At 42.3% G+C, this 10,497-nt stretch overlaps 1 non-coding gene across 1 annotated transcript; it reads left to right on the top strand.

Annotated features, from left to right (window-relative positions):
* Window positions 1-606: 606 nt before the first annotated feature.
* LOC138081559 (U6 spliceosomal RNA) lies at window positions 607-709 on the top strand. Its single transcript, XR_011145019.1, has one exon. It is a non-coding gene; the product is annotated as a U6 spliceosomal RNA (small nuclear RNA).
* Window positions 710-10,497: the final 9,788 nt, after the last annotated feature.

Genomic DNA, 10,497 nt, shown 5'->3' with positions numbered 1-10,497 from the left:
GTTTCAGCTTCAACATCAATCCTTCCAATGAACAACCAGGTGCAGTGGTATAGATAGTCTCATAGTAATTTTTTCCTTTCTATTACAGTGTTGAGTACAAACAAACTAGCAAATAAAATGTTAACAGTGAGAATCAGACAAAAGTCTGGAAAGATGTATACTAAAGTATTAATAGAGTTTTGTTAAAGTGGCAAAGTTCAGTGTAATTTTCTCCTTTTCTCTATTTTACAAGGTTTTTTGGTAACATATATTGCTTCCCTGGTAGCTCAACTGGTAAAGAATCTGCCTGCAATGCAGGAGCCACAGGTTTGATCCCTAGGTTGGGAAGATTGCCTGGAGAAGGGATAGGTTACCCATTCCCGTATTCTTGGGCTTTCCTGGTGGCTCAGATGGTAAAGAATCTGCCTGTGATGGCTAAGACCTGGGATCGATCCCTGAGTTGGGAAGATCCCCTGGAGAAGGGAACAGCTACCCACTCCATGGGTAGAGCTCCATGGACATGATGGACAGAGGAAACTGGCAGGCTACAGTCCATGGGGTCACAAAGAGTCAGACATGACTGAGTGATTTTCACACTTCACATAAGACTTTTGAAAAATACTTTAAATGCTTCAGCAACACATATGCTAAAATTGGAAAGATACTGAGAAAGATAGTATGGCCCCTGCACAGGGATGACACACAATTTAATGGAGCATCACATACACACACACACACACACACACACACATACATATACATCTGTCCTCTGTGATACAGAAACCAGAGCTCTGTAAACTTATTGATCATTGAAACACTGTGATATTCAGAAACAGCAATGGTACTCCTGGTGGTATAAGTGTTATTAAGAATACAGTATATCTGTCATTTCTTTCAAAATTCTTGGTGTTACTTTCCATAGAGTCCTATTTTTTAAAACAGGTTTGAGAAGAAAATCTAAAAGCTGATATTCCTTCCTTTTTTTTACTCCCTTCCTTTCCTTTCCTTTGCTTTTTTAACTATAAAATTTGTGTGGTATGTGATAATAGTAACTCTCTCCGTTTATGTGATAAGTGCAAGGGCAATTTTATTTTCATTATATTCTTCCTGTATTTGAAAGGTTTTGAAAAACACATTTAACAATTTAAATCTGAAAAATTATCTTTAAACTTAACATTATAAATTATTAAATTTGAAAGAGTTTAAAAGTATTTTTGAAATTTTAGAAGTTCTGTATTTATTGAAAATCAAAACATGGCACACATACCAAGTATAATGATATGTTTGGCAAAACTCTTGTAAGCACAACTCATGTTTTTTCCCTTTCTGATACAAACTTTCACCTGTGTTTTGAAGAGGCTCTAAAAAGAAACTAAAAGGAAAATTTGCTAAGTGAAAGTTTGAGAAGGTTCTGGGGTTGCCAACATCTTGCCTGCTTAACTGAACGTCGCATTGGCCGCTGCACGCACCGCATGGCTGGGCTGCAACACAGCACATGACACACATGTGACAGCACGAGCAGCTCGCGTTCTTTCCGAGTGGTGCTCTGGGGAGTCATCCTCAAGAACCACCCTCCTAAAGGCAGAAAACTCAGGGCTGGGGAGCGAGAGGGGTCTTTCCAAAACGCAAAAACTCTTCTGAGTGTTCTAAAAATGAAGAGGAGGAAAGGACAGTGACTACTAGATGCTAAAATGTGACATTTGAAAGTGTTAGGAAAAATGCCAGACAGACAACTCCAGCTATAACCCCCCAAGTCAAAATGAAAGTTCAAGCTCAGGCTGATAGAGGCCCTACTTTTCTGAATGTTCGTCAGCAAGATGGGAAATTCATCAGACTACCCGGATGGCATGTCCTCCCTTTCTGAGCTGCTGGGAGGAAAGGTTTAGTTCCCAGGATCTATCCAGCTCTGTCTTGAAAGTCTGAACCTCAATCAGCATTGCGTGAGATACAAAGTCTATATTAGATATGCTTCACTCTGGGGAATTTATAGGAAGTGGGAGGAATACATCATACATAGGAAAAGTTGTATAAAAAACAAGGCCACATAAAATTGTCTGATGTGTGGAACAGACCATAAAGCAAAGAAATTCAGAGTGGAAAGGAGCTTCTACAGGAGGGAGAAGCACTAGAGACCTGGGGGAAGATGAGAAATGCACTGGGCCTGGAGGATTTTCCGTGATGAATGGGGAGTAATGGGGGCAAGGCTGATATTTAAAAAAATCACCAGGCATTATGAACAGGAGTAAGAAGGGAGCAAATAAAACACAAACTAATTCTATCAGCATTAGATTTCTGTGACAAGTTAAAATTTCAAAGGATTTTTAAAATGTATTTATTTTTGGCTACACTGGTTGTTGCTGTGTATGGGCTTTCTTTAGTTGTGGTGCTCAGGCTTCTCATCACCGCGTCTTCCCTTGCTGCAGAGGACTGGCTCCAGGGTGTGCAGGCTTTAGCAGTTGCGGACGGTGGGCTCTAGAACTCTGATTCAGCAGTTGTGGCATTCAGGCTTAGTTGCCCTGTGGCGTGTGGAATCATCCAAGACCAGGGATGAAATCCATGTCCCCTGCTTTAGCAGGCAGATTCTTAACCACTGGACTACCACTGGACTCCCTGACAAGCATTTTTAAATGTCTTTATTCTGGTTGAGCTGCTAAGTCATGTCTGACTCTTTTGTGACCCTATGGACTATATAGCCCATGGGATTTCCCAGGCAAGAAGACTGCAGTGGGTTGCCATTTCCTCCTCCAGGGGATCTTCCCGACCCAGGGATCAAACATGTGTCTCCTGCATTGGCAGGTGGGTTCTTTACCATGAAGCCACCTGGGAAGCAGCCTTCCTAACAGTTAAGGGAGTAGGGCAACTACTCCTAAATCAGAGATAAGGAAACTTGGTTCAGAGAAGTTAAATAACTTGCCCAATTTACTCCATTTCTATTTTTAGTAACATTACCAGTTTGGTAATTCAGGGAGGTGCCAAGGACACAGAACATCTTTATTTGTAGCTTAGAATGTAATAAAGGATTAAATTTATATGCATGTGAATAAATTAATATGGTTGGAGAAGAAGTCAGGCTGACAAAGCAACTATTAAGAAACTGACTTCTTTCTGGGGGCCTAATATGAAAAAATATGACTGATACCATACTTGTCAATTATAACTGTGCCACAGCTACAAGTGCAAGCTGAATTGAAATCCAGTTGCCAAAAACTAAGGAGAACTTCAGAACCACCAATAGCAGGATATTGTCCAAAGCTGGGAGCAGATAGTCTTGCTGTCTTCCTACTATATCTAGACCAGACTGCATCTAGAATGTTTGGTCTATTCTGGGCTCTGTCTGTTAACTGGAACACTGATATGTGGGAATAAATCTGGAGGAAGCACTGAAGATGGTGATGGGGCTGGAAACCACTATAACCTAGTAATACCTTAAAAGTTGGGTGTATTTCTCCTGAAGAAGGTTTATTAAGGGAAGACACGAACGTCAAGTTCAATGGGTTCAAGTTACATTTAAGTAGAGTTTCACCCAGAACTGAAAAGGACTTGCTTACAACTTGAGATACTCATCGAAAGTTAACCTCCCAGTTCTTGGAAATAGTCTCATAGCCTGGAAATGCCATTTTTCATGATGCTCTAGAAGGTACTCTTCTTTTAGGAGGTAAATTTATAAGGTCTCTTTCTTGCCCTAAAACCCTATGATTTCTCAAACTAGCTACCTTACTTCTCTTGTGGGAATCGAGTTCGAATGAAACAGTTCTTAAATTCCCTTCTTGCTCTCTCCTTCCATGAAGTATCTCATTCTAAAGTTCAGCTTCACTTGTGTTTCACAGTAATATCAGAGACAGGAATCTTTCATTTCAGCTTGACTCTCAAGATCTTATCCTCAAATGAACTTACCACTACCAACTGAAATAAGTTCTTAAAATCTTCTAGTCAATGAATCATCAAATGAGTCAGCTTTTCAAGCTTAATTGGCGTGGTTCCTTGATAACTATGTCACCTTGCCATATTCCTTTTTTAGTATTATTATTTTTTCCCCTAAACTCTGTTTTTAAACTCAAACATCCTGCTTTCAACACTCTTTGTATCTAAGAACATAGTGGGGCTGATGACACAGGATGAGAAACTTGTAAAGGGTAACAAATATTTTCCTTTTGACTGGTAGATGTTGTCAGGAGTAGAGAAGGACTGATGTGAAATTCTGGGCTTGACCTTAAGGAAGTAACTGGAAGTCTTAAGAGTATCGTGTGAAAGACTTGCCTCCAGACAGGATCAGTCACTGTAGGAAAAGTAGGTGGCTGTGTTTGCATGTGTTCAGAGAGATTCTGGGAAGTCCCTACCCTTTCCCCTACATGTATACCCACCCATTGCTCCATCTTTCTGGCTTTAGAAATAATTTCATTTAGGCCACAAAGTCTTTTAAGACTTTAAAAAGCTCCTTGTTCGTGCTAGGTCACTTCAGTCGTGTCTGACTCTTTTCAACCCTATGGACCATAGCCCTCCAGGCTCCTCTGTCCATGGGATTATCCGGGCAAGAATACTGGAGTGGGTTGCCATGGCCTCCTCCAGGGGATCTTCCCAACCCAGGGATCGAACCCACATCTCTTGTCTCCTGCATTGCAGGCAGGTTATTTACACTAGCACTACCTGGAAGCCCAATAAGCTCGGGGCAGAATACTGTGGAGAAGCGGGAAACGGGGAGTAATTTCATAAAGTTGCCTAGTTGAGTCTGTCTCTTCCTTTACAACCAGCCTTAAGGCTAAGAGAAGGTGTAGGCCTGGGTTGAAGGCAACTCTGCCACTAACCAGCTACATCACCAGAGGCAGCTGATGCTCTCTCAGCCGTAGTTTCTTCCTATGTAAAGCGATGAATCTTATCTGGCTGTATTTTGAAGGAATTAAAGATAATACACTGAATTTCCTATCACAGTTAGTATATAACCATAGAACCTGAACTTAAGGAACCCTTAACTACTAGTATAAGTAATTTGTCTTAAAAGCTGGATTGGGGGATAACAGAGTCTGCTCAGTCAGACTTCATGCAGAAGTGAAAATCCTGGGATTTGCAGAAAATATGCTTTTAACAGTAAATGCCCTCTATAATGAGGTGTGACAGCTTAGGCTGGGGGCAAATATTTCATGAGATCTTAATTGCTAGAAATAAGAAGTTGAGGTGCCGAGATGGGGAGAAGCTACTTGTATTTTTAGTTTTCTGGGTTGTTTTATCTTTTTCTAGAAAAAAGATATTAAATTTACATTTGAGATGGATTATTTCAGGGTAAGAAGATTAATAATTTTTTTTTAATCACATAAAGGCAAAGCCAATATTCTGATCTGGAACAGAAAGTTTGAGACCGTTCATTCCTTTATTCCCACAGTCCCAACCTTTTTGACATCAGGGACTGGCTTCATCGAAGACAGTTTTTCCAGACCTGGGGGGCAAAGGTGGGGATCACAGAATAGTTTAGGCTATAATGCAAGCGGTGGGGAGTGGCAAAGGAAGCTTCACTTGCTCGCCTCCTGCTGTGCAGCCAGGTTCCTAACAGGGCCAGGGGTTGGAGACCTCTGCTTTATTGACTCAGCAAATATTTGAGTACTTGCTATACATATATTACACAAGGTAGTGAACATAAAAAGCACTGATTATGCAGAAAGGTTGTCTTTGCAGTGAGTAGAATTACAGTCTTGAACCTGTGTTTCCTTGGGGTCTGGAAGGAGAAGCTTGGTTAATGGACTCTGGTCTATAGGAAACTGGATCCCTCCACCATGGCAGCAAGATAGGGACTGAGGGAGAGATACCCTTCCTTTGAGGGGAGGATAGGAAATGTTTTGGACTTCCCCAGTGGCTCAGCAGTAAAGAATCTGCCTGGAATGCAGGAGCCGCAGGAGACATGGGTTTGATCCCCTGGGTCAGGAAGATCCCTTGGAGGAAGGCATGGCAACCCACTCCAGTATTCTTGCCTGGAGAATCCCATGGACAGAGGAGCCTGGTGAGCTACAGTCCATGGGGTCACAAAGAGTCAGACAGGACTGAGGCAACTTAGCAAGCACTTAGGAGATATTTTGGAGGATCCAGATATTTTTTCTTTTATCCATCATTTTTTCTTTCTCCTTAAGTAAAGTTAGGCTAAATGTTGCAGTCTATTCCCCATTGAGAAGGGCTACCCTTGAGGCTCCAAGTAGTTGACTGAAATAAGCACTCCCTAGGAATTCCCAGAAGTTTGAGGGAGGAGAAGTCAGATATTGACGTTCCTGCAGTCAGGCGAGAGGTGAATCTCAGAGTTATTTAGGCATTAACTAGAATTGGGATTCTTTGAAAGCAGGACTCCTCAGTTACACATTTGTCCTTGTGAGCAGCTTGAATGATCCTCACAAAGTGCCTGAAGACACACTCTCATGATAGCAAGCCACTGGGCACAGTTTCCAAGAGTATCAAGTCAAAGCAGCTCACTCCCCACAAACTCAAATAACATGAAACATGCAAGTTATTTTACATGCTGCGGTACAGATATGCTAAGCTTGTGGACTAGAGCTTGCCAATCCAAGGTTATTTCCTTTTATTCCTCTTTTCCTTTCTTACCTATCATCCATGCTTCTCCCAAGCTCCCTCTTGGGCCCTTTCCTCAGTTCAGTTCAGTTCAGTTCAGTCCAGTCACTCAGTCATGTCCGACTCTTTGAGAGCCCATGAATCACAGCATGCCAGGACTCCCTGTCCTTCACCAACTCCCGGAGTTCACTCAAACTCACGTCCATCGAGTCAGTTGTGCCATTCAGCCATCTCATCCTCTGTCATCCCCTTCGCCTCCTGCCCCCAATCCCTCCCAGCAACAGAGTCTTTTCCAATGAGTCAACTCTTTGCATGAAGTGGCCAAAGTATTGTAGTTTCAGCTTCAGCATCAGTCCTTCCAATGAACACCCAGGACTGATATCCTTTAGAATAACCTGGTTGGATCTCCTTGCAGTCCAAGGGACTCTCAAGAGTTTTCTCCAACACCACAGTTCAAAAGCATCAGTTCTTCAGCACTCAGCTTTCTTCACAGTCCAACTCTCACATCCATACATGACTACTGGAAAAACCATAGCCTTGACTAGATGGACCTTTGTTGGCAAAGTAATGTCTCTGCTTTTCAATGTGCTATCTAAGTTGGTCATACTTTCCTTCCAAGGAGTAAGCGTCTTTTAATTTCATGGCGGCAATCACCATCTGCAGTGATTTTGGAGCCCCCAAAAATAAAGTCAGCCACTGTTTCTACTGTTTCCCCATCTATCTGCCATGAAATGATGGGACCAGATGCCATGATCTTCGTTTTCTGAATGTTGAGCTTTAAGCCAACTTTTTCGCTCTCCTCTTTCACTTTCATCAAGAGGCTTTTGAGTTCCTCTTCGCTTTGTCATAAGGGTGGTGCCATCTGCATACCTGAGGTTCTTGATATTTCTCCCAGCAATCTTGATTCCAGCTTGTGCTTCTTCCAGCCCAGCGTTTCTTATGATGTACTCTGCATATAAGTTAAAGAAGCAGGGTGACAATATACAGCCTTGACGTACTCCTTTTCCTATAGGGAACCAGTCTGTTGTTCCATGTGCAGGTCTAACTGTTGCTTCCTGACCTGCATACAGATTTCTCAAGAGGCAGGTCAGGTGGTCTGGTATTCCCATCTCTTTCAGAATTTTCCAGTTTATTGTGGTCTACACAGTCAAAGGCTTTGGCATAGTCAATAAAGCAGAAATAGATGCTTTTCTGGAACTCTCTTGCTTTTTCCACGATCCAGCAGATGTTGGCAATTTGATTTCTGGTTCCTCTGCCTTTTCTAAAACCAGCTTGAACATCTGGAAGTTCACGGTTCACATACTGCAGAAGCCTGGCTTGGAGAATTTTGAGCATTATTTTACCAGCGTGTGAGATGAGTGTAATTGTGCGGTAGTTTGAGCATTCTTTGGCATTGCCTTTCTTTGGGATTGGAATGAAAACTGACCTTTTCCAGTCCTGTGGCCACTGCTGAGTTTTCCAAATTTGCTGGCATATGGAGTGCAGCACTTTTACAGCATCATCTTCCAGGATTTGAAATAGCTTAACTGGAATTCCCTCACCTCCACTAGCTTTGTTCGTAGTGATGCTTTCTAAGGCCCACTTGACTTCACATTCCAGGATGTCTGGCTCTAGGTGAGTGATCACACCAACGTGATTATCTCGGTTGTGAAGCTCTTTTTTGTACAGTTCTTCTGTGTATTCTTGCCACCTCTTCTTAATATCTTCTGCTTCTGTTAGGTCCATACCATTTTTGTCCTTTATTGAGCCCATCTTTGCCTGAAATGTTCCCTTGGTATCTGTAATTTTCTTGAAGAGATCTCTAGTCTTTCTCATTCTGTTGTTTCCCTCTATTTCTTTGCATTGATCATAAATGAAAGCAAAGAAGAAATTAACATGTAGGGAAATCTGCCATGCTAAACACCATGTGGGCTGTTCCACATAAACTATATAATTTAATCCTTTACAGGGGTTTCCCCGGTGGCTCAGCCATAAAGAATCTGCCTGCAATGCAGGAGATGCAGGTTCAATACCTGGGTCAGGAAGATTTCCTGGAGGTGGGCATGGCAACCCACCCCAGTATTCTTGCCTGGAGAATTCCATGGACAGAGGAACCTAGCAGGCTACATTCCAAGGGATCACAAAGAGTCAGACATTAGCACGAACACATGCACAAGCCCTTACAACAATTTGCCAAAATAGGTAAGTTTATCGCCTTTCTGTGATAAGAAATGGAAGCTGAGAGTCCTATGTCCAAAGTACCACAACCAGCAAGTAGGTAGCAGTCCTGGGGTCCAAATACAGGTTTAATGTAACAACAAAGTTCTTTACACCAAACCACAGAGGAAAGTGTATGTTGGGAGAGAAACATAATTAAAAATGAAAACATATTGGGAGATATGTTTCTGCTTCCAAGCAAACATAAGTAACTACCCATCAGTAGACACTGACCTCCAGTTGTAACTAAAACGCACGACACAGGGGGCACTGGTTCAGACACTTCCTCTCCACCTGGAAAACTGCCGCAGAGGAAAAAGAAGTGGTAAAAAGCAGTTTCAGGCAGATCATGACAAAGTCAACTAATCTTTCTTGGGTGATAGGAGTAAAGGAGCCGTATCTGTCTGTCCTGGGGAATCAGCTGCCTCGAAGGTTAATGTAAATCTGTTGTTTAAAACACAGGTTGTTTTATATATACAGCCCCAAAAGTTAAAGCTTAAAAAAAATCCCTCATTCATGCAAAATCATGCTGACATATAAAGGCACATCTGCAGTCTACAGCTTGATCATTTGTACCCCTCTTATAAAGCACCAACCACACAGGGCTTTGTAGACCAGTAACAGTTGGTGGGTGGGCACAGATGCATGAAAGTGTCACTTTCACTTTCAATTACAACACTTAGCACGGGTTATTCTAAGAAAAAACCAGCCATTTAAACCTCAACATGGTCTCCACATATCAAATTACAACAAATTCTTTCTTCCTTATTTTTGTCTCTCTTTTTTTTTAAACTTGAGCAATCTGTGGGGCTGCTTAAAAGAAGTCTTTAGTACCTATAGACTTTCTGAAGGAAATGAGAGACATTAGGAGGTCTCAATTATATTTTCTTTCTGCATAAATCTGAGCAAGACTGCAATTTTTATCATCTCAAAGATTAAAGTTGCGCAGGCAGCACAAGGGTAGAATCTTGATGTTTGCATATTTTTTTCCCTGTTTCCCCTGTCTCCTGATCCTGAACCCACACACAGAGAGAACACATAAGCTGAGTGACTTACTCATGGCAAGCATTTGAACTGGTCTTTTTATACTCATATTGTGGAATCTGTTTAAAAAACCACACCAGACAACCACCATGCCGCCCACTTCACCTTTCTTTTGTGTTTTGTGGTAACATGGTTTTCTATCACAGAATGATGACACTCTTGCCTTACGTGGTTTCTGTGACGAATTCCCAGACAGAGTTTGGGGGAAAAGCATTATTTCTCTTTTGCTTCCCCTACCCCAAAGGTCCCTTATGTGTACCTCAAATGCTTCAGCCTAGTCTTCTCCTTTTGAGGGGAAATTAGTCAGTGGCTCAGAGGGATATACCCCAGCTCTTACCTCAGTGGCTTACCAAAACCAGAACCGGCCCCTCACTCAGTCAGGTCCAATCATGATCTTCCACAGACCCTGAAGCCATACTTGAACCTGGATTTTTTTCCCCCACTTAGGATTCCCCTTGGAGAAAAAGAATCAGGGAAACCACATGCAGAGGGTTGAGCAAAGAACAGAAATCCCAGAGCCTTCCAGCTTCAACTGTTCTTGCTGTGCTGATGGCCCTCCCAGGGCTAGAGAGGAAGAGGATCTAGCCCAGGGGAGAGAGTGGCTGTTAGATCCCCTGGGGAAGGGATCTCTCGGGCTCTCTTGTGAGATCTGAAAGTGTGTAGAAGTCCCTGCAGTCACTAGGAGAATGCAGATATCCATGCCTGACAACTAATTGGTGCTCAATACATACACTA

The sequence above is a fragment of the Capricornis sumatraensis genome, chromosome 6, assembly GCF_032405125.1.
Source record: "Capricornis sumatraensis isolate serow.1 chromosome 6, serow.2, whole genome shotgun sequence".
Classification (NCBI taxonomy): domain Eukaryota; kingdom Metazoa; phylum Chordata; class Mammalia; order Artiodactyla; family Bovidae; genus Capricornis; species Capricornis sumatraensis.
Note: the sequence above shows the minus strand (reverse complement) of the source record. Positions and strands in the feature narration are given on the sequence as shown.